Source organism: Ambystoma mexicanum, chromosome 5q (genome assembly GCF_040938575.1).
Source record: "Ambystoma mexicanum isolate Mex_15411 chromosome 5q, UKY_AmexF1_1, whole genome shotgun sequence".
In the NCBI taxonomy this organism is placed as follows: domain Eukaryota; kingdom Metazoa; phylum Chordata; class Amphibia; order Caudata; family Ambystomatidae; genus Ambystoma; species Ambystoma mexicanum.
The window spans coordinates 357,208,823-357,233,843 of record NC_090933.1 but is presented as its reverse complement, the minus strand read 5'-3'; the positions used below and the strand labels follow the sequence as shown (position 1 = coordinate 357,233,843).

Sequence of the window (25,021 nt, the reverse complement as noted above, 5' to 3'; positions counted from 1 at the left end):
GGACAGCCCCATTTTCTTTATTTACGAACATTCTGGAACACTTGATGTGTTCTTAGAACAGTTTCAACCTGCCTACGAACAGCACGGACAGGTCTAGCGTCCTCAGGACACCCCCATTTTGTTTATTTACAAACTTTTCAGGACACCGCGTGTGTTAGCTTGATTACGGACATCTCGGACACTGAATGTGTTCTTAGAACAGATTGGACTTGTTTGCGAACATTACAGACAGGCATAATGTTCTTAGAACATCTCCATTTTAGTTAATTGTGGATATCCCGGACATCTCGTGTATTTTTAGAACAGTTTCAACTTGCTAGCGAACAGTACGGACAGGTGTTCTTAGCACACCTCCATTTTCGTTTCTTCACGGACATTCCGGACACGCGTGCTGTCTGCGGACATCTGAACTGCTTTTTAAAAAAGAAAGAAATTAGGACACAATATATTAATTTTACTTTATTATATATGGATGTTAAATTTATGACAGAGAAGGTGAAGCAGAAACTGAGACAAACACAGGAGAATTGGGGGTTTCAAGAGGATTCATATGAGGTGAAGAAGGGATGGAAGTCTCATCAAAACGTTTTGGTTCATGGAAAGGGTTTGGGGACAATTGACTGGGATATGGTGAGGGGGGACAGGTACATGTGGGACAATGGTGTATAGTTTTTTGTTTCAAGTGATCCTCCACAAAGTTTTTTAAATAGTTGAAATTTGCCATGAGTAGGTCAATTTTTTCTTCCATGTGCTGAAGAGTCTTATCCAATATTTCATTTTGTTTACTATTTTCAATGTTTGTATGGTCTGTACAAAAAAATGTATATGTTAAATGAATATAAAATAATATTTATTAATTGGTTTATATAGAAAAGTGTTTACCATTAGGTTCACTATCTTCAGACATTTCCTCACATTGGAAATGCTCCTCTAGGCACTCCAGAGTACTAGACATTTCTGTGAGAAAAAAAAAATAATATAACTTTTTTTGTATCTGATACAGAAAGTTTAGAAATATATGAGTACAGTGCAGTACACTTACTAGCTTCTGGTAAGGTGTGTTCTTACTGGTTTGTAGATCTGCTGTTGCTCTTAGTTGTGGAGTTTCTTTGAGGTAATCATGTTGGAAGCCTATCTTTCTTCTTTTGGTGTATTCTATTTTAGAACACACTGGGCCTCATTATGACCCAGGCGCTAAGTGTTTAACGGCGCCGTAAAAGGCTGCGGCGCCGTTAAACACCTAGCGCCTAATTACGAGGTCCCTTTGCGGGACCCGACCTTAACGGCTGGTTTTACCAGCCGTTAAAGTAGGGACCCGCAAAGGGGCCTTGGTGCTAATTACGGTAGCGCAATTTGCGGTACCGTAATTAGCACCTTCCCCATTCCCATTGAGCCCTATGGGGCATGGGAAATTACCACCCCACCAACCTCGGAATGGGGTGGTAATTCCCCATTCCACCATGGCGGACTCCGGCATGGACCATGGTGCTAATAGCTTATAGTCCTAATGAGGCCCACTGTATTTAAATGAATGGTTAATGTGTTATATATATGGGTTACACTTCTTATTTATTACTACATATAATGTGTATGTGTGCTGGTTTGTGAATTTGTACAATGTTCATACGTTATGATATAATAATTAAAAATACCCCCCAGTCTTTTTGGGTAGTGTTCCTGTTGTCCTCATATGTCCGCGGACTTTAGAAGAGTTTGCGGGTATCAAATTCAGTAGAGGGGGTCCAGTATGTTCCATGTTACATGTACATAAAGTCAGAGATATTACTGTTAAGTTGTGCTACTAAAAACCTATGAAATTCAGTAAAAAACTTTGTTAAAGGGACGTTATGGTTAACTTGCGCTACTAAAAACCTATGAAATTCAGTAAAAAAACTTTGTTAAAGGGATCGTTGTGGTTAACTTGCGCTACTAAAAACCTATGAAATTCAGTAAAAAAAACGTTGTTAAAGGGACGTTATGGTTCAAAGTAAAACCAAAAACCCCCTGAAATTCGCTAGTTATGGTAAGCTAAGCAACTATAACTCGCAGCACCAATGTGCATTGTTAATACTAACACCCAGGACATCAAAGATGACATCACAAATGTCATTGTTAGGACAGAAGCTAGAAAAACCTAACACAATAGAGTCTCATGAAATACATTTTTGTACAAAATAAAAAAAATCATTGAATGGAGACCCATTAATGTTGCATTAAATTTGCACTTGACTACTATAGCATGCAAAGAAGCCTGAAAATGCACTTTAAAATATGTTTTCCTGGCATTGAACACAACTTGATAACGGGCTACTGTGACTGCGGAGAAACATATGTACCATCCAAAAGGTTATTTTCTTTGCTTGTTATATGTGTTCAGTTTGCTAAGTTCATTTACAGAGTTTTCAATATTTCTTTCATGAGGAACGGAGGTAAAACAGTCATTTTGCAGCAAACCCTTGGAAGGGAAATGTTGAGTAAACTGGTTTTGGCAATGCAGATATTAAATAACACAATTTTGCACGTGTTCATTGAGAAGTCTGCATTACTGGATTAAGCATTATTACAGTGAAGAAGAAAACAACGAAAGGCAAGCAGTTCCTCCAGATACCCCCGAGTCCTGTTATTAATGAAGTAAAGGAAATTCCATGTTCTTAATGCGCAGTGTCCGTCAGGGAAAAACCAAGCCTTTTTATGTGAAAACACATCTTTATGGCTGAATCCATCACTTAATGTTTACAACGAAAAATTGGATTGGGAGTGAAAACCACATACAGGAAGTCAGGAACGTTTATTTATTTATTGTTTTTTAGAAAGGCGATAAACCACAAGCTAGTCATTTCGTACCACTCCCAGAGCATAGTGCCAGGGAAGTGGGAATCTGAACATTCGCAGGTTCGAGAAACGTTCAGAGTTTAAATTGCAATTGGACAGGGAAAGGGTGAAAAGACTTAGAGCGTCAAGGTTCAAAAGAAAGACTGACAAGGGCATAAACAAGAGGAAGTGCATGTTAGTACAACCAAAAGTCAAAGGTGCAGGCAAGTTCGAGCAGGGCCGACGGTAAGCAGAACAACTGCTTGGAATTACAGACGTGCATGGAGCCAGAGACCTGGGGTAGACCATTTCAAGCAGGGGGGACGGTGCATAGCACAACTGACAAATGCTTCTTCCATGGCAACCAATAAACTGTACGGGAAGCTGCAGCCATCAGCCCCAAGGCATCAGTGCCCACATTGTTTTTTCCTAATAGCAGAGTTCACTGGAGTTCTGAAACTTGAAAATGGGAAGGTATCCTGTAGTTGGGCACTTTTGACCTTTCTTCCTTTATTCCAGTAAGCACTATAAATGAGGCAGAGGAATTTGGAGTCAATGCGTGCTCGGACAGGCAGCCAGCGCAAACCAGATGTGAATCCTAGGTTTGAGGCTAAGAATGAGTCTTGCGGCTTTGTTCTGGACAATTTATAGTTGACGTGTGAGGCTGTGGAGGAGTCAGAACTGGAGTCTGTCTCAGTACTCTGGATGTGCAAGAACTATAGTAGATACCTGAACTTTTGGTGACATGTTAAGAAGCAGGAAGATACGCCTCAGAAAGTGAAGCGGGAAATGTGATTTCTTTGTGAGTACAGGAATTTGAGGAACACAGGACACACAATTGTCAAAGCTGACACTAAGGTTTTTAGTTGAGGCGACAAAGGTGGGGCTGAGCCTATGAAGAGAGACCAGCTGAAGGGTGGAAAAGGGGCTACGGGGTTGCCAAAGAAGATGACCTCTGCTTTGAGGCATTCAAGCAAAGGTTGTTGACTGTCATCCGGCCCTGGATCTGGAGTCGGCATACTGAGATGTGTTGGTGAGTGGGTGCAGATTCCAAGGGATAGAAGGGATTTGAATATTGTCAGCACTGTAGTTTACAAAAATAGTTATGTATGGGGTGATAAGATCTGCAAGAGGCCCAAGGTAGGCCTTAAAAAGCCACAGGGATAAAATGGAGCCCTGGGGGACTCTGCAATGTTGGGTGCTAGAAAGGGGCCCCATCTAACGTGAATATCTGGGTTAGACAAAAAAGAGGCAATCAATTGAGCGCAGTGCTAGAGATGCCAAATGTGGTTGACTGTGTCGAAAGCCACCATAAAAAGATCAAGGAGGATGAAACTGGAAGGGCAGTTAGCATCAATAGATGACATGATCTCATCTTTCGTGAATCTCTGAGCAGATTCTGTGCTTCTGACTAGTCAACAACCATGTTGGTGATCATGTACACAAGCCATGAGTCTTTGAGAAACACAGCAATTGGACGGTGACCAATTGTTCAAGAATGTTGCTGATAAAGGGTGTGTTGGCAATTGAATGGTAATTTGAAAGGGTAATGGGTTCATCATTTGTTTTCTTTAGGTGAGGCGCGTCATGGGTTTTCTTTGGCTGTTGAGGGACGATGTCAGATTCTAAACATCTGTTCACTGAGGTAGTTCAAATTGGGGTGAAGGTAAGGATAGTGTCCTAAATAGTCTTGACACTGTAGGGCTTACCCTAGTCAGAGGAGGCTATCATGTTCCTAACCAGAGTAAAAAGATCTGGTTGGGAGATGGGAGAGAAAGAGGTGACTAAAGCATTGGTTTCCATATCAAGGATGGTTGGGGTAGGTGGTTGATCGTCTGACTAATTGCATCAATTGTTTCTAGAATGAAGGATAATTGGCAGTAGGAGCAGTTTTGAGGCAACTTAAGTGGAGGAATAATCTAATGCAGATCTAAGTACCTTGTAAATTTGGACGAGCACTACAGATGGATTGGGGGCAGATGTAACATGGCCGCTCAAGAAAACGTTTTCTCCTTAAGGATAGTTGCATTATAACCCTTCTGATGCCGGAAACAAGCTTTTCTATCCTCCCGATTCTTGGTTTTCTGCAAGCGTCATTCAAGAGCTCTGTTTACTTTCTGAATAGCTGCTACTTCAGAATCAAAACAAAGGTTCACTTTGGATGTAGGCTTGATTTTCTTTCTAATGACAGACACAAGAATGTTCAGATTTCTGGTATGTGCTATGTTAATATCCTCCAGTAAGGAGAAAGGTGAACCTGAGTACAAAGGTCGGTTTAAGAATGTTGCAGAGAAGGAAGCCAGAGTCAGAATTATGAGTCTAACTTCACTAAAGGCAAGATTCCCATGTAGACTTGTTTTTATTAATGCCAACTAGCTTAGATTGTAGAAGAAAGCATTCAAACAGGAGACCTTAGAAACCATGATGTGGGTAACATTCAAGTTTGGTGAGGAAATGATTGTGTCCAAATTGTGATGGCCAACACGAGTTGAGTTGGAATGACAACTTTTTCAGTCAAGGGAATCACATAGGTTAGAGGTAGGGATTGTTTGTTATTTATGGAGTCAAAACACATGTTGAAGGCACCCAAAACAATGATTGAATCAGAAGTTCTCTGAATGTTTGAGACAAAATGTGACCACTCTGCTAGGAAGAGTGTGGCATCTCCAGGAAAGCAGCATGCAGTGACAATAGTCAAACAGGTAGAGGCATCAGTAAGACATTTGCAGGCCAAGCTTTCAAAAGGGGAGACAATGCTAGCATAGCTCAAAGTAGTCAGGGTGGAGGCAGGATAAATCATTGTAACTCACATCCCCCCTCATGGCTTGTTCAATCTTCTACATACCTGATTCTTACTTCCCCCGTGTGATATAGTATCAAACGTATTCTCGTAGTTATCTCTGTTCAAGAAATCCTCCCTGTAGTCCCCCACTAAGTCATGAATGTTCATTGCATTAGGAAAATGGGATTCAAGGATTCGATAGATATCCATGGACAAGATTATCCAAGAGCAGCGTAATACACTACCCTCAGCTCAAGTTTAAGAATATTTGATGAAAGGGCTGATCATTCTTCCAAAATATCCAAGGGCTGTATAGTTAATTTTCTTATCTCAAGTTCTACAGTATTTGGGAAGGGCATTGACAAGTACCCTGGATATTTGCAAGTGATATAAATGGTCATGCCTAATTCCAGTTATATGTCTATTTCTTGGGTGTCTTATCAATTTAGCTAAACCAAACCCAGTGTAAACAAACCCATCTTACTCATGACAGCACATATTCTGAGCAAATGCATTAGTGAAAATGATTCTTATAAAGTACATTCCCCTTCCCAAAAAGTCTATAATGTGGACAATAATACCAATGGTAAGGACCATAATGCAAAGATGTGCAGACCAAATGGAGCGGGAATAAAACCCTTTGGTGAATTCCATGTATAGTGCAAATTCAATATCCATAAAATAATCTGCAACTCCATATTACAAACTAGTAACAGCCTGTACAACAGCTTGGCCCAAACTTAGCACATTAAAAAATAACGTAGTGAGAAAAAGCTAATTATAGAAGTGTTTCTCCCAAAATATTCTAGAACTGAAATTAAGAAGAGCAGAAATGTTTTTGAAGTTTTTTTTTCATTGAAGCTGCTGTGCAGGCAATATTTTCTATATGCTTCTTGGTCTAAGCTGTTATTTGTGCAAATGTTTTATTTAGGCAATAAGCCCCAAGCCGGTGGGCCATTACTGGATCAGGTAATGCCCCCGGGGCCCATAATTACAACGAAGGCTGTATGCGGTAATGGCCCGCTGAGGGGCTTATTGCCATTAGTACCCCAGCCTGTTAGACCGGGGTATTAATGGTGTTTTTTTTCCGGTTGCGAGACGCGTTGTGTTTCGCAGCTGAAAAAAAGAAAGAAGAAAAACAAATGGCCGCCACGGACTGAGAAACGTAGTTATTTTCCCTTTCCGTGGCAGCCATAGTAAACTAAGAAAATGGCTTCCATGGAACAGGAGAAGGGACTACACATAGTCCTGTCTCCCTTTCCATGGCGGCCATTAAAGGAAATGAAAAGAAAGGTAACAAAATAAATGCCCGCCATGGAAAGGGAGAAGGGACTACATGCAGGCCGCCATGGACTGAGAAACGTAGTAATTTTCCCATTCCGTGGCAGCCATAGTAAACTAAGAAAATGGCTGCCATGGAACAGGAGAAGGGACTACATATAGTCTTGTCTCCCTTTCCATGGCGGCCATTAAAGGAAATGAAAAGAAAGGTAACAAAATAAATGCCCGCCATGGAAATGGAGAAGGGACTACATGCAGTCCCTTCTCCCTTTCCATGGCGGCCAGTCCGGGAAGGAACCAGGGGCCGCTGCGGTGAGAGGAAGAGGCTTCAGAGCCTTTTCGGTGAGGTAAGGACCTGGCGAGGGCCAATGAGCTTGTAAAAAACAAGCTCATTGTCCCTCGCCCGGGCCTTACCTCGCCGGTAACTAATCATTGTTAATCATAAAAAATTGCTAGGTACTGTTACCCGATAGTCTCATTTTTCCATGTCCATCTCGTTCCCTCAGCAGTGGCTCCCTAGTAAAGGATTTCATAAGCATATTTGTCTTGGCTTGCCCTCCCATTTTACTAATAGCACTCATCACCAGAAGATTCTGCAATGGAGCCGGAAAATAAAGAATGGTCATGCACGGATGCTCAGTCATCAGCATTACGAAGTCTTGTTTCAGACGCGCTTATTGTTGCAGTCTTTCCTCTTTAGTGGTGAAAGATGAAGTCCGCTTGCATTTGCGGTTGGATCCGTAAATTGAAATTCTCATAGCATGTGATTGAAAGCGGCACTCAAAGCACCCAATCAATGAACGCCGGCCTGCAGCTAGATATCAGAGGACTTGCACAAGCTACTCATGTAGATGCTGCCAGTGATGCTCGATCCTATTGATCCAAAATTGATAAGGCCATTTCATTAAATTAACAACAGGACTCAATGGGAAATGAAGCACTATTGATCTGCCGGTGCTCAGATATCAGCACTCTGCCTGGGTCAGATTGGGACAAGTAATAGGCATGGGCTTCACAACAAGGGGCCTGCATTTGTGAATTGCACTTTATGAGAATATGATAGCGCAGGGGCAACGCGTTTGTCATGGAAGCAAGACAACGTAGAGCAATTTAGTTTTGAATCCCGGCCCTTTTAAGTTTCTTAGAAAAGATTAATTAATGACTTTTATGAGAAACACTGTTAGATCAAGAGTCCTTTTTTATAAAAATCAATTTTAAAAAAGCGACTTAGAAAGACCGCTCCATGACCACACAGAGCGGCCTTTCTAAATCAAACTGTCACGCAATGTCATACGAGAAACCGCTTTAGCATGCCCTTTGTTGTATTTTTCGGAACTATTGTGGCAAAAGCCTCAATTAAAAGCACATTGAGTCTGTAACTTTGATCAAAACTACCAAGTGCAAAGTGCACTGAGTTATCAAACTGGCCCACAATGTCCCACAAAGCTGGCCCACACTGACCTTTCGGGCAACGCCTTCAGTCAGTTTCTATTGCCAAATAATTGGTCTAAGCTGGTACTGCCCTCCAGCAGCTAACACTGTGAAATTAACATTGCAATGAGAATGCAATGATTTTGATACAGCTGAATAAAATGCACGTTAGCATAAGGACCACAGGCATTCAGCATTTAAAACAAAAACACAAGGTAGGTTCTCCAGAACTTCCATAGGCCAAGCATTTTCACTGGTTCTAGAAACAGGGCCAATTCAAACAGCCCCATTCTTGCTGCTTGTCGATTACCGAATGGCCAAGCACATTTATTTTTTCCTTTCTTATAACGCAGCAATTCACTGGAATGAAAGATTTGGGCCCATTTTTCTGACAGTATGACCGGGGGTGGTGCACATTATCTAGCACGCGGTCACACAACATTGTGAACCAAGGCCAGAAGTAAGGCGTAAAAGCAAGGCGCTATCCATGTACCCTCTTACTTGTACCTTTAGGGCGTTTTACCACCATTTGCAGAAGGAGCACACAATGGAACTAACATTTCTGCTGTGCATTCATCCTCTATCTTCTAGAGGCACATGCTTTGATTTCCTCCTGCATGAGATTTTCAAGCATGCACAAAGCAATGGGTTCACATGGAATCCACGTATTCCTAGCACTTGGTAGAAGCAGGCAGATTTCAAAGGAATCCATAGTAAATGTTTGCACAGCGTAATATCCCGGCAGCATTTACGTTGTTTACAAAAAAGAGTAAAAGCAAAGTGTAAAGGCAATTTTAGCCTGTTTTTTCCTCTGTACTTTTGAACGCCACGTTTGTAAAAGTTGAACATTTCAAGCAGGGTCCCAACAGACCGAAATTGCTATTTTTTGTAGTACTCTGGGTGCAATTAACACTTTTCATGAAATGAGGAAGATGTATTATTGATATACCTAGAACAGATTTCCATATAATATCACCCAACTCAAATTGGTACTCATTTATCGGCCACGGAAGGATGAAAGGCTAAATTGACCTTGCTGGATTTCGAACCTGCGACTTGCCGATCGAACACAGATTGCAGCAACCTGCCGAGACCCTAAACTGATTCGTCTTATTTTTTCTAATTACGCAAAAAGAAAAAAAAGTTGTTCCACTACCACATTTACAAACTGTTTTTCAATTGATTTTGGCCATTGTAAAACGCTTTTGTAAATCTGCCCGATGTCTGTTACATAGTGCAATTCGTCCCTAGCGCTTGGCAACAGGACTAAACACCGCGTGTTAAACAGCGGGTATTTTGCCAGGGTATTCTCTTTGCACACAGCTGCTTTTGCACCTCTTTGTTCTGTCAGAAAAGTACAGCGCCATTAGGGTGCGGGTACTACAGCAAAACTGGGGCAGGGTTCGGTGACGAAGGAGAATGTATAATATTGTGAATGACAGGAAGTACATGCTTCCACAGACCATACATGGCAGATGCGTGCACACGTTTCTCTCCTGGTCAGCACATGAACATTCAGAAAACAAACTTCCTGGGTGCCACCGCCGAGTCGCTAAACACTGACACATTTCTTATTTCAGAAAGTGTTGGCTATTACTGAGACCAACAGTTTTGCAATTAACCAACTTGTCTGCATTTTCCAAATATGATGCAGACAAGAGGTCTACGACAAGTAAGCATTTTTTACCAGGTTGCTTTTGTCAAAAATGTCACCGCATTTTACCAGTTGGACTACCCACCTCAGAATACGCGCAGTCGACTAGGGGACTGATTCTGAGCTCTTGTTAAAAGGTGTGGGAATACAACATTCTCCCATTGAGTTTTCAGCACGATCATTCTGAGGTGGTTGGAAATATTGGAGGGGAGATGTGCTTTCCAGCAGCAAGAGGTGCTAATCTCTCTCTCTTTGTACAGAAAATGAGTGCTCCAGCGGCATTGCAAACATTTCTTAATAGACTGCCACTTTCCAGTTTATGAAAGTTTTCTTAAACTTCCATTGAACTAGAAAAGTGATGCTGCAGTCTAAGAAATGCTATGTTTATAAAGGGAAAAGGTGTGCAGTGGAGCTTAACAGCGCCTCAAAGGTGACGTGTTTTAGCTCCTTTTATTGATGTGCTAAACCAGTGCTGCTGCGAGGAGAATCCCCTCCTGTGGCTGCCCTGCATTCCTCATTCCTCATAGTTGCTAGGGCTGTTGTCAAGCCATAAATCAGGCTCATGCTGAAGCCGAGGCTTTCATGTCTCTGCATCACATTCTTTCCCTGTCAGAATATGGTGCAGTTAAGAAATGTGTTGTTCCAGTTTGGAACAACACATTTCTATTTTGACACGGACCTCTGGTTCAGGCCTTTGGTGAAGAAAAATGATGCCTATGTCTGCAGGATTCGCAGCATCCTGTCAATGATAAAAGGATCTGTCCCGCAGCAGTGGGGAAGGAAAAACAAACAAAAAAAAGCGATGCAATAAAATGGATATTGTGTACGTTTACGGGCTTCTGGTGCATCCCTTTTATAAAAATATGTCTTTTTCTGGCAGAGCGGGGACTAATTTTTGCATTACTGGTTTGAGGTCACTCAGATCTTCATATTAGTACAAGGCTTCTCCACAAAATGTGTACTCATGTAAAGGTATAATGTTCACTCCCACCTGGGTGATGATAGGTCCTGTAACTTGTTGCCAAAAAACGTCACATAACAACTGAGCACCTACAGCAAATTTGTAGAATACAAATGTCGCTGGAGAACACCTCAGATGTGTCTTGAGGACCTTAAGCGATTCCGGTCTCCAGGCACCTGAAAAACGGATGCTAAATTGTCGCCAGCACAGCATACTGGTGCTCCATTTATAAACCTTAGAATAATGAAATCATGTGCTGGCCAGAGTGGGATCACGTGTGTGACCTGCGGAGTACTGGTCGTGTAAGTCTTCATATACAAGTTTCCTCTTTTTAAGGAGCTACGCCAAAATTAGAGTAGCTGTTATTAGTAATCTCAGTTGAAGACCATTAAATGCATTTATGATTATGTCAGCATTGCATAACGTCTATAAATATCGATGTTTTTTTTCTTGCTTTTCTTAAAACTCTTTTTGGGCCAATCCGACTGCACCCATACCACCACGCGGTACCACAGAGTGAGCACTTTTTAAAATAATTATGTTAATCTTCTTGATGTCATTTAAAAGAAAAAAACGGTACTATACTATTACTTGTACATGTACTGTACATCCTACACCAAACCCATTCTGCAAAAACTGACACTTGACCCGCTTCTTCCCCAAAACTACCGACCTATCTCCAATACGCGTTTCATCTCCAAACTGATCGACCGCGCGGTTTACAAACAGCTTGGCCATTTTGCTGAATCTAATAATCTCCTAGACCGAGCACAATCAGGTATCACACCACTAAGAGGAACAGAAGCCTCCCTAGTCTCCATCTGGGATAACCTAAAAAGAACAGCTGACGCAGATGGCTGCGCGGTCCTCATCCTTCTTGACCTTTCTGCAGATTTTGATACCATTGATTATATGTCTCTATTATACAGACTACAAACACTAGGAATCAAAAGCACAGCCCTGTCGTGGATCTCTTCTTTCACCTCTAACCCGTCGCAAATCATGCACATCGACCAAATCACGTCCATGTCACGTCCAGTTTGCAAAGGTGTTCCACAAGGAGCATCCACTTCAGCACTAATCTTTAACTTCTACATACAACCCATTCCCACAATCATCCGCTCGTACAACCTTACATGCTACAACTATGCAGATGACACCCAGATCATCCTCAAAATCCAAAATTCCGGAGGATCCCACAGCCCGGACCTATCATCGTGCCTCTCCGATATTGATCACTGAATGACGACCAACCACTGCATCCTCAATCTTGGGAAAACTGAAATCCTACTCTGCGGGAAAACATCCCTCATCCCCAACCAATCCCTTAGCCCGAATCACTAGGACAAGCACCAGCACCATAAAATGTGGTTTAAAACTCTGGATGCAAATTTGACTTGGATCTATCCCTCTCCAAACACACCACCAACGTATCCAAAATCTGTTTTTTTCACTTACGTATCCTTAGGCGGATTTTCCCCTACCTCACCTATCACCACCGTTTCTCGGCTATCAACTCCATCATCCTCTCCCGCCTTGATTATGGAAACTGCCTCAACCTAGGAGCCCCTGCATCCCAACTACGGAAACTCCAAAGAATTGAAAATGCGGCAGCACGAATGCTCCTTAACTTTCCCCACGAGAACCCATCAGCCCTACCCTGAGAGTTCTGCACTGGCTCCCTATTGCTCGATGCACCACCTTCAAAGCCATGTGCTTCACCCATTGTGCAATCCACAACACTGGCCCTGAATTCCTGCGAGACAAAATTATCCCTTACCAACCTTCCAGGAACCTCATATCTCGCAATGCGTTTCACTTAGTGATCCCACCGCATAGCTCCACAAGACTTGGCGGCTCCTCCTTCACTGTCCAAGCGCCAATCATCTGGAATTCCATCCCCCTACACATTCGCAACAACAAAAATCACCTAAAATTCGTGAAGGCCCTTAAAACCTGGCTTTTCCCAATACTTCCCTAAGCCACTGCACCCAGTGAATACGCCACTAATAAACTGCACCGCTTTCGATCATAAGTCAGGGGCCAGCAGCTCTTGCAGCGGTCTCACCTGACACACCACCACATACCGCTCAACAACACTACCTGCAGTCTAAAACTCCAGGTAAGCCAGCAGCCTTTGTTGTAGCTTTCCTGGTCCACCATCAATCCACCCACAACAACATTCCAACCCAAAAAGCACCCGAGCTAAGCCAGCTGTTTTCGCTGTGGATACACTCGCATCACACTCACCGCAAAACCCTGCCCACCAGCCCACATGAGAAACAACTAACAATGAGAGAAGTGGCCCTGGCTAGCACACGCACATCATTAACTATTCACTGTTACTGTTAACCCGCAACGCTCTTCCTGGGAAGCTCCCAACAATAGCAATCCCCCACCACAAACCTTTTCCCAAAACTAGGTACAACAGGCAATTGATGACTGTTACATTACGGATACTTACTATACAATAGGCTGTAACCTACGGCCTCTCAAGCCTAGACTTCTCTGCACCTACACGAATCGAGGGGTACCCCCCTCCGTTTGTTCATTATATATGGAGACCCCCTGCACTGCGAAACCGGGGCCACCTGCCTACTATAGAGGATTTTCAATTTAGGTGCAGCCTCATCCTTGGGTTACTATATGACGAATCATACTGCAGGACGATACCCGGGCCTCTCTCCTTTTCACTGAATCCCCGAATCTAGGTGTAGCCTCGATCTAGGTTCGCCATACGCTTAAACCTCTGGCATTGTGAAACACAGGCCTTTATCCCACTGTACAGGATCCTTTAATCTAGGTTTTGACTCCGTCTCTGCTTCCTATACGATGATACCAGCCACAATATGAAACCTGGGCCCATCGCTAGAGGACTCTCAATTCCAGACCCGGACATATAAGCAATCTTGCATTCTACGGTGCATATAACTCACACCACTAGAATGGACACAAGCCGCAGGCATGGCCAAACATCCATGCACGATAGAACACGTCTACGGCTAAGCACATTCGGCCTAGTTTCACACATAGCCTCTCAGACTGGAACACCCAACGTACCGCAACACCTTTGCCACTAGCATACAGCGACCACCTCCCGAAAGGGACCGGTATAGTTGGCTTCACATAGACTCTCTTGACAATCAACAATCTATCTCTAACCCTCAATGAGTACCCACCCACGTGTCTGACCTCTTCTGGGATGCTTAGTCGAGCCTTGCCAGCCGCCAATTCTTAGAATGGCAAAAATGCACACACGCATCTAAGCTAATCCCCTAGAATCTCTAATCACATTGGCTACTGTCACCAAGGGCTTTCAACCAAGGAAAAAGCGCATTGAGGCACACAAGTGGGGAAAGAGCGCTATATAAATAACAAAATACAATACAGTACAATACTTCAGTAGTCAACTTGTATTAGCATCCTGCGCAAGGTGATCAACGAGGCTGCTCCAAAGGCATGATGTGGTCAATGGTTCTTTGCTGCATGACTGCCTCGATGCCCCTGCCCGAAGTCCCCCAACCACCAGGTCCCTACAAGGACCTGTGATGCAAAGAGGTGGGTGCTGACGGCTTTTTCCAATGAAAACAAGAAAAGTTAAAAACCTTTGGTATCTGTGACAGTGCTCTGATGATTTATGGTTTGAGGGTTGTTAACGTCGTCATAATCAACACTAAAAACGGTCTTCTGAAAGGTGGAGTGGCAATGCAGACAAAAGCTAGGTTTTATCGTGTTTTTTTAATTGCAGAAAGCTTTTAGCAGCTTCCAATCACTGGTCCTAATGACAATAACCCCTGATTGTGCCCTCAAATCGCGCAGGAGAGTTGTTACTGGCAGAGGCAGCCCAGCCTGGTAGGTGTTATCGCCTCACTATAACTCAGTGAGCTGGCGAGAGTTAAGCAATCCCCTCAGGCATGTTTTTCTTTCATTTTACAGAACAGAAGAGCATGCATATATATTTCAAAAAAAGATATGTTCTGCTTACCTTGGAGATACTGTCCATTAATACATCAGGTAACACACGTCTCCACCGTCGATTTTCCAAAGGCGATTGCAGTGCCACCTCATCGTGCAGCTGAAAAAGCAAAAAAGGAAAACAAGTCACAAAAACTGGACACAAGGTGCAGGCTCTCTAGCCCGGCTGGTTACAACCTCTGCAAGATGAAGAGTGGCCCTTCACATCTGAAAATCTTCTAAAACACAATCCCTTGTTCATAACAAGGAAAATCCAGCCCTCATATTTGGATGGTTCTATGTCATTTTATCGCAGGATGTTTTTTCGCATTTTTTTTACCGAGGATTTTTCAATGAAAAAACACACCAAATGTTTTATTTTTAATTTTTGGGGGGCTACCCCCCAAACCTCCAATCCCCTTTTATTTTTTATATCATCCCGAACACCCACACCACAAATATATATTATTCTAACCCCCCTAAGAAATTCCATGAGTTTTTTTCATTAAATAATTCACGGTACAAAACCCCACGAAAAAACACCCTGCAATTAAAGGACGTTATACCCTTTGGACACACTATTGCTGTAGAAATATATCTTTCCCTCTGTTTACTGGACAGCCTTGTGTTCGGCTGCAGAGTAAACACTCTCCAGTCCAACCCGCTTTGAGTTATTTGGGGCTCACAGACACTGAGAGTGCACAATTTCATACAGCATGACATAGAGTCAAGTTGGTAAGGTCCCATACCTTGTGCTATGCCTTTCGAAATGTAATGCTGGAAATGCTGTGTCCTGCACTACAGCGCCTATATTTTGTATGTTATTATAGTTATTTGGAGCACGAAATCCCATCAAGCGGCATTACAGTGCTGAACAACAAACAAATGGACAATAATGAGAGAGAACATGGTACTTACATAAGCAATACAAAGAATACAGAACAGTGAGTAGCATTATTGGCTAACTCCACCCAAAGACGGATATCCCGAGCCAGGTTTTGGATTGTTTCTCAAAGGTTAAAAGGCCTGAACTTCCACTAAGGTGCACAGGGAGACAATACTCACAATAACATCACCTGACTTGGACCAGTGTACCACCGTTGTGTAAAATAATACAGGGGCTAAGCCTGTACAAGGAAATGCCAAAGGCCCTCCTGCTGCAAAGCAGGTAACTCTAGGGTCCTGTTGCTCCTACTGGTTTGGCTTTATGTTGTAATATGCAAGGGAGGCTTTCTATCCACTTCCAAAGTTGTTGGTCAAGTGTTATTGTTAAACAGGGAATCCTGTGACAAATCAGTACAATCCTGTTCAGTGCAGGAGTGGATGCAGTGTGTGCGGGTTCCATGCGTGAATGGCACAAATGATAAATTTCATTTTGTCAGATTGAAGAACTTTTGAAGTTTTACCGAACATTTTGCTGTGGAATTTGACAACTTTTTGCATGGAAGTTTGATTTAGAGACATTTTCTGAACTATCCACAGAAATCATCAATGCAATCAATTCCTAAAACATTGAACAGCATTTAAAAGAGAAAAGGTTATGTGAATATGTAAAACATCCTTGACCACCCTGTGGCCACCCGGGGAATGGCCTCGTGGGTTGGCTGGTAAAACGCAAGGAAAGCATCAACTCGCACCCATATTTCCAGCCACCTGATTGGCTGAGCGCCCTTCCCCAGTTGTGAATCAGTGTTCATTTATATTTTATTTTAGCTAGAGGCAGACATTGATAGGCCTCTGTAGCCGTTAGCAAACCATGTGGACTCCTTTTTAGCACTTGCAAATTGAACACACTGACTACTTATTTTATTAAAGTAAAAATGCCTTCATGTTTTTTTAGAAGCAAGGAATTCAAATTCTTTTTCAATAACTGTTTATTAACGACATTTCAAAACTATAATTGACATGGTCAAATAACATCATGAAATGTATGCCAACAGTATTACTCTTGTCATCCTTGCCCGAGTCATGAGGTTCTGCCTGAAACCTGCCTCTATGCGTAACACCTGGTATGACTCTGAACTTGCAGCCCTGAAACGAAAGTGCAGAGCAGCGGAACGGAAGTGGCACACTTCAGGTTCACCCTCTGACAAACTGGCCTGCCGCCTGCTCCAAAGGCAACACAGAAACTCCATCCATGCCAAGACAAGGACAAACATTCAGGCACAGGTATCTGGTGCATCCAATAACTCGAAGAACTTTTCAAAATCTGCAGGGAACTAGCCAACCCTTCCGCAGTCTCCTCCTCCCCTCTTCCTTCACAGGACCTCTGCAATGCCCTGGCCACCTACTTTGCCACCAAAACTCAGGACATCCTGAAGACCCTTGTTACTCACCCATCCAACACCCCGTTGCCACCTTTGGTCACTCATCCTCCACCTTCTGCCTTCTCCTCCTTCACACCTGTCACACCCAAAGAAGTTAGCAGGCTTGTCTGCTCTATGAAAGCTTCTTCCAAACAGGTGTTCCGCCCTGCTAGCCAGAACCATGAAGGACAACATTGGCTCTCTTGCCCCCACACTCGCTGATTTCTGCAACTGCTATTTCACCACTGGTTCTTCCCCTCCTCCCTCAAGTACTCACTTGTGCACCCGCTCCTGAATAAACCTTCAGTAGCCCCTACCTTTCTATCAAACTATTGCCCTATTACAATCACCTCCTTTCTGGGGAAACATCTGGAGAAGCTGGCCTTACCCCAACTCAACTCGTACACTGAACTTGTCGGTGGTCTCCTAGATCATCAATCTGGATTCTGAGCATCCAGAGGTACGGAAACTGCTCTTCTGAACACCCGTAAAGAACTGCTCGCATCCCTGCCCGTAAAGAACTACTTGCATCCCTGGACTCCAACTCCCCTGCTGTCCTCATTGTACTTGATCTTTCCTCTGCCTTTGACACTGTCAATCATTCCACCCTCATACGAAGGCTCCACAATACTCAAGGTATCTCAGAATGGGCACTGGAATGGCTGACCTATTTCCTTACTGACTGCTCTTCCCATGTCATCTTGGGCACCTTCTCCTCCCCTATGTCCTTCTCCACCTGTGTTGTCCACCAGGGATCCATCCTCTCCCCCTGGCTATTTAACATCTACCTTGCTCAGCTGGCACTACTCATCGCCTCCTTCTCCCCCAACTTCCAGTGCTATGCAGATGACACTCAACTCTTTTTCAGACCTCCTGCTGACTCACTTGCACCTTCTGGTGCTCTTCCATCGATCTCTGCCTCAATGCCAGCAAAACTGAGATCCTTCCTATTGGGACCCCTGACCCCTCCTTCTACCCTTCTCTCTGGCCTCTCACCTTGAGCTGTCTGCCGGCTCCCTCTTCTGAAGCCAGAAACCTTGGAGTCATCTTTGACTCCTTTCTCTCCTTCCTCTCTCACACTCAGGACATTGGCGAGAAGTCCCACTTTCAACTTTTCCTTCTCAAAGGAATTCTCCCTTTTCTCAGTTTCCCCCAGAAGCTCAAAGTTTCCGAGCCCTGGTTCTCTCTAGGCTTGAGTATTGCAACAGGCTCCTCCTGAATCTACCTTCTTCCACTTTGCAACCCCTTCAGCTAATCCAGAATAGACCAGCAAGACTTATCCTTGGCCTTAAGACCAGGGACAGCATCTCTCCTTCCCTAAAAAGTCTCCACTGGCTCCCGGTTGCTGCATGGATCAAATTCAAATCCTGCTGCATCATCCACAAGGCTGTCTGGGGCCAGGGACCACTCTATCTGCAACTTTGTCTTACAAAATACTCTCCTTCTAGACCTCTACTTTCTTCTGGTACCAACTCCCTGTGTGTAAAGCATTTAGCTTAATAGAGAGCAGGAGGTTGTTCACTTTTCTTAGCTTTATCCCTCCTATGGAACAGCCTCCCCCTCCCTCTGCATCTTGAGCAGGAACATCTTAAGGTACGAAAGCACCTCAAGACTTTCCTATTTTCCTCCTCCTTCCCTTCTTCCCTCCTCTGCTAATCTCACAGTTGCTGTGATTGGTACCTTGGACCCTTATGCATCCTTGGGGCCCCAACCACTCACACCCAATCTCCCCAGCTTCTGTCTACCTTCATCACTTGCCTCAGCACACCATCTGCACTGGGGACTAACACGTTTTCACCCAATGCAACCCCTGGCCGCATAGCACTTACCATACCTTGCACTTCATCTTTGGCTCACCCTTGAGCATGGATACCCCACACCTACCCCACTGCCCTCTTCCTTGCTGCACTTGCATGCTCCGAATACTCACAAGGCATAATAGGTTTGGCTGTCCCTTCCCCTACTGTGTTTTTTGTGTGTATATTTAAATTGTACTGAAATCCCATGTTCCCTCACTGTTGCTCTGTGGGCGCTTTGAAATAAAATGCATTTGCATAACAAGCAAACAATAAATAAACAAATAAATAATTGTTCTAATTTTCCAAATCCACATGATTGTGTTGCTTACCCATTACTCCGTTTTTTGAAACTAGCATGATAACTGTAATTCAAAGACAGCTTATTTCAGCGATATTGCAATGTTGAATTTTGCCTCCAAACCAAAATGATTCATGATAGCCATTGTGCAAGGGATTTTAACAAAGGTCAAGATGTATGTGACATTGTGTGTTCCAATCCTGAACTGTTTCACAGTCTAAACAGTTGTCTGCATGTCTCTTTGCTTATTAATGGGTGAATTAGGTGACCTGGATTCATTTTATAAAAAACTAGCCTAAGTACACGGCTTTGCCCGGGATGTCCATTCTCAGATTTGTTTTCATATTCCACAGAAAAAGGTGAACAAATATTGTTGTTTGCCATAAAGTTAAAACACAATACTTGTCAATTTCACTACTTAATTGAACACTACATTTTCATTTATCTCTGATTTCAATTCCCACATGAATGTCATATTTGTATGCTTAATCTGATTATTTGCAATGTTGTCAGCAGTGGTGGCCATTTTTGCTGCTAAACACACACTGCAAATAATCAGAGTAAGCATACAAATATGATATTTATGTGAGAAGTGAATTTGGCGGTAAATATAAATGTGGTGTTCAATTAATTAGTGAAATGAACATGTATCAAGTCTATTGCAAAAAAAAACAATGAAAAGAAAGACACATTTACTCTCTTCTAAAAAACAAATTGAAAACCAAAACACGCAAGTTGACTTCAGCATACAGAGCGCGACGAAGCACAAATTACCTGTAGATTGTGCGCAGAGCACCACAAAACGTAATGCTGTATATTTTTTAAAAAGTGTATTATCTCGGGAACGGGATGACCTATTGAGCTCGAAATATTTGCATTAATTCGGCAATGAAATAAAGGTTATTCCATGCTAAATCCATGATGCCAGACTTCACCAGTCATGATGAGTTACGTTCCAAAAGGTCGACGCCACATACAAACCCACAAACAAACACAACTTTGTTTTATATATATAGATAGCCTATATTACCTCATGGAATATACGGTTGTGTATTTTTAATATTGTACTGCTAGCGGGGGAAATCCTGAGGTGTCTACCAGTTTCCACATTGGTAAAAAAGCCAGACTGATTCCAAGTATCCAGCTCATTAGAACACTTGTGTGCACCCAGGGGATCATTTTTTTTAAATCTAGCTAAATCACCAGAAGGCTCTGATGATGCAGTCTGCCACCAACTTGTCAGAGAAGTCATCAACTTCCAGCCGACACCAACATGAAGGAGCCACGCTATAAACCGAATTGGAACACCAGGGCTTTATAAGGAAGATGAACGAAAGCGAGGCTTTCTTGGCAATTGTATTCCCCACAAATCTTATCCCCCTTCAACAACAGGCTGACTCAGACCCTAGTATTTTTCAGAAAAAAGCTCAAGACCCATTTCTTGAAGAATATTCTTCACTCTGTCTAGCAGCCCTGACCTTGTTCCTACCAGACCTTGAGTAATTTACCCTCACTCTGCCATGCCGCTTCCCGCTCAGCTCCAATCAGTACCTTCCCCTCCCTCCTTCCTGTCTTTTAAACTTATAGTACTAATGTCCTGTTATGGTATTCACAGCTCCACACAGAACTCTGTCCTTTTGAAAGCAAGATTCACACTCAATACATACACACCCACACATCCCAAAAATAAAATAAGACCAAATAAAATACATTAAATGGATCTATGACTAAAAACTGCTAGCATAAGAGTTATGTTGGTTGTGAAAGTCCACCATCTGAAGGCCCCTTCCACGACAAGGTTGTTATCTGCCAGCGCATCAATTTTGGAGGGTCTCCTCCAAACCCCAGTCGCTGCTGTGCCTCACTTCCCTCCACCTTCCCTGTACTCCTCTCCCAACTTCCACCCACTACGTCCCTTCAGCAGCACCACCTACCCACTCCTCTCTTTGCTCTCCTGCAGCTGCCAGGGCAAAGCGCAACACGCTTTTGCACATTGGCCCATGCTTGACACTCTTTTATGTGTCAGGCTTCAGCCTTGCATCCATCGGACCACAAACGATTAACATTGGTAAAATTAAATGAATGCAGTTAACCTTCTTATTGTGGCCCTCATTACAACTCAGGCGTTAAGGGTTAACGCCACCGTTAACCCTTAACGCCTGATTCCCACCTTAACGCCTGCTTTTTGCAGGCGTTAAGTTCCATGGTGCTAAGGCACCTTGGTGCTAATTACGGCACCATAATTTACGGTGCCGTAATTAGCGCCTTCCCCACTCCCATTATGCCCTATGGGGCAAAAATGGGAATGGGGAAGGGAAAATGGGAAATGGGGATTTACCGCCCCACTCACCTTGTAATGGGGCGGTAAATCCGCCATCCACCATGGTGTAAACGTAGTTTACACCATGGTGGTAAAGTTGGTGCACTTAGCACCTCAGTTGTAATGAGGGCCTGTGAGTGGTTCATTTAAAGACACTGGGCCTCATTACAACTCAGGCGTTAAGGGTTAACGCCACCGTTAACCCTTAACACCTGATTCTGATTTTAACGCCTGCTTTTAGCAGGCGTTAAAATCCATGGCGCTAACCTGCCATGGTGCTAATTACGCCGCCGTAATTTACGGCGGCGTAATTAGCGCCTTCCCCACTCCCATTATGCCCTATGGGGCAAAAATGGGAATGGGGAAGGGAAAATGGGAAATGGGGATTTACCGCCCCACTCACCTTGGAATGGGGCGGTAAATCCGCCATCCACCATGGTGTAAACGGAGTTTACACCATGGTGGTAAAGTTGGTGCACTTAGCACCAAGGTTGTAATGAGGCCCACTATGTAACACAAAGGAGAAGAGACAATCATCACATTTTCATACATTTGACATACCTGGAAAACTCATTGAATTTCATCCTGTTTCAGCTATTTTTCTCTGAGAAAACTAAATAACATTTTTGTGTTTCTGATCTTTTGCTCTAAACGTATTCATTCCCCTCGAATGACACCTATGGCTGGCTATTTCCTCACCGCTGCTGCACAAGTGACACACTGCTGCCTACTACCTCCTCCTCCACCGAGGTATCACGATTGAAGGAATGGGGGAGACTATAGTGGCCAGAATGCCTAGAACCTGTTAACAGTAGCAGTCATGCACACCTGGACAGGCTGCCTCCCAGATACTGCTAAAGGGCTTTATCATGTTTGGAGCAGAGCATCGATGAGCTGTGAGGCGTACAGTGCCGAGAAACGTAGTCCACCACACACCCCACGCAAAGAAAAAACACCCATGAAGAGGTTGAGTGTTCTTAATAATACTTTTGCAAATTTTTCAAGATCTTCTTAGGTGACCCAGCTCAAAACCTCTGCATAAAATACACACACAGTGGGTTGATTCAGTGAGCAAATACCTTTTCATGCCCCCAATCCATTTTCACCACACAACCAGTTTATGGTAGCCTTCTATTGCCTTCTATTGCGGTGTAAATCTCACTTTCACGAACATCAGAATGATGGTTCACCTGCACTGACTCCAGGAACACAATATAGCCACTGCATCAAGATCTAGGCTTACACTACACGCTACTGCGAGCCACAACCTCCTGAGAACAAACTGAGCAATCACATCACTTAGAAAGTAAAAACAAGGGACCTGATCACACACCACTCAGCCTCAGAAGGAACCAGTGAGCCATGCATTGCTGTTCATCTTGTGATGCAACAGGGAGAGCTGGTGATCTCAAAAGGTCTTCCAAGGGCCAACAGGGGACATCGATAGGGTGACCAGACGTCCCGGTTTTCCCGGGACAGTGCAGGGAAATCACCCTTTGTCCTGGGGTCCCGGTTGTTTTTTCATTTTCGAAACCCCATCCCGCATTTGCATGGTTGGGTGGCTATGGTCCCGGTTTTTGCTGGGACCTGATTTCGAAATCCCGAAATCGGGTCCCGGTGCGACTCTTCCTGCATGATTGGGGTCGTGAAATACTTTTCACGCCCCCATTTCCTCCCACTTCCCCTCCCCGGTCCTCTCCTCCAATGAGAGGAGTGCGCCTGTGAGCACACCCCCTCCATGCCCCCCTGCTGCAACAGGCCAGCGACATAGAAGTAGGACTACAGTGTTATTTGTATTTACTTTAGTCCTACTTGTATGTCTATGGCCTGTCCCAGTTGTTTCTAAAAAAAATCTGGTCACCGTAGACATCGCACATAGGAGGCGGGTGCTCTTCAGTAGCCACAAGAAAGCGTCCACGAGGAGCGCAAGTTTTGGCTGAACACAAGTTCCATACTTCTGGGAGGCCAAATGCAGCCAATTGAGCTAGGACCAACTGGCAGTCTTTCCCTCCACATTAGACCCAATGTAGGTCCATTTTAGTAGTGCTAAGGTCTCTGGTGACTTCACAAAAATCCAAGCATGTGAACAATCAGCAAAGTGCAGGAAAATGCTCGTTTTGCATGTATGAGATTGCTTAGGAAGTGGGCACGTTCGACTGCATCACCGCAACTCCCTGATATAGAAGGAATTAGAGGCCGCTCAAGATCTGGTTATTGACAGCCCCTACTCCACAGGATGAGGCGCGCAAGGAGGGCTCTTCGCTTCAGCGCCCCAGATGTAAGTCCCATATGCAAGACTCGAGGGAAGTTAACAATAAGGCGAACTGGCAGTGTTCCTGCCATACCCTGAGCTTGGGGTATGATTTAGAGTGATTGTCAGTTTATACATTTTAAGATACTGCTAATACGAATGAGCACTTTCCAATGCTGACGCGTGCATTATGCCCAACCTCTGTTGCCTTCACGGGGAATGAATAAGGAAGCCATTTTATCATTCTTTAAAAACCCATAGTGGAATAAGTGGCCATTCAGTATTTTCAAAACTCATGCAACGAGGGCCATATATACTCTGTACACTGTTCTGCTCACATTGTACAACATAAGTAACAATTAATGTTAAACTATTCATCTGACAGGCAGATGGGCTCTTCAAGACATGCTTAACGAACATTACCAGGCGAGGAAAGGGTTCCATTATATATAACTAGGCAACCACAAACATGCAATCATTAGCCCATATAAAATGTGCTATTAGGTGTTGAAATGAAACAAAATGATGAAAAGAAAACAGCGGAAAAAGAGACCTACATTAACATGTCTAGCACTGGTGGCAGCTCCAGTGTTCTTCCCTGCGCTGTTTAGCTACCCATTAACATATCCACCACTGGTGGCAGCTCCAGTGTTCTTCCCGGCGCTGTTTCGCTACCCATTAACACATCCACCACTGGTGGCAGCTCCAGAGTTCTTCCCGGCGCTGTTTTGCTATTTATTAACATGTCCAGCACTGGTGGCTGCTCCAGTGTTCTTCCCGGCGCTGTTTCGCTACCCATTGACACGTCCACCACTGATGGCAGCTCCAGAGTTCTTCCCGGCGCTGTTTCACTATCTATTATCATGTCCAGCACTGGCGGCTGCTTCAGTGGTCTTCCCGGCGCTGTTTCGCTACCCATTGACACGTCCACCACTGGTGGCAGCTCCAGTGTTCTTCCCGGCGCTGTTTCGCTACCCATTAACACATCCACCACTGGTGGCAGCTCCAGAGTTCTTCCCGGCGCTGTTTTGCTATTTATTAACATGTCCAGCACTGGTGGCTGCTCCAGTGTTCTTCCCGGCGCTGTTTCGCTACCCATTGACACGTCCACCACTGATGGCAGCTCCAGTGTTCTTCCCGGCGCTGTTTCACTATCTATTATCATGTCCAGCA

The 25,021-nt window shown here is 43.9% G+C and overlaps 1 protein-coding gene across 7 annotated transcripts in view; it reads right to left on the bottom strand.

The window, feature by feature from the left end:
* DLGAP1 (DLG associated protein 1) overlaps positions 1 to 25,021 on the bottom strand; it is a 2,039,252-nt gene that overhangs the window by 1,251,140 nt on the left and 763,091 nt on the right. For all 7 annotated transcript variants that reach the window (XM_069620841.1, XM_069620846.1, XM_069620840.1 and 4 more), the window contains one exon: positions 14,906 to 14,995. The gene's annotated coding sequence lies outside the window, so the exon portion shown is untranslated. The remainder of the gene's footprint in view (positions 1 to 14,905; positions 14,996 to 25,021) is intronic.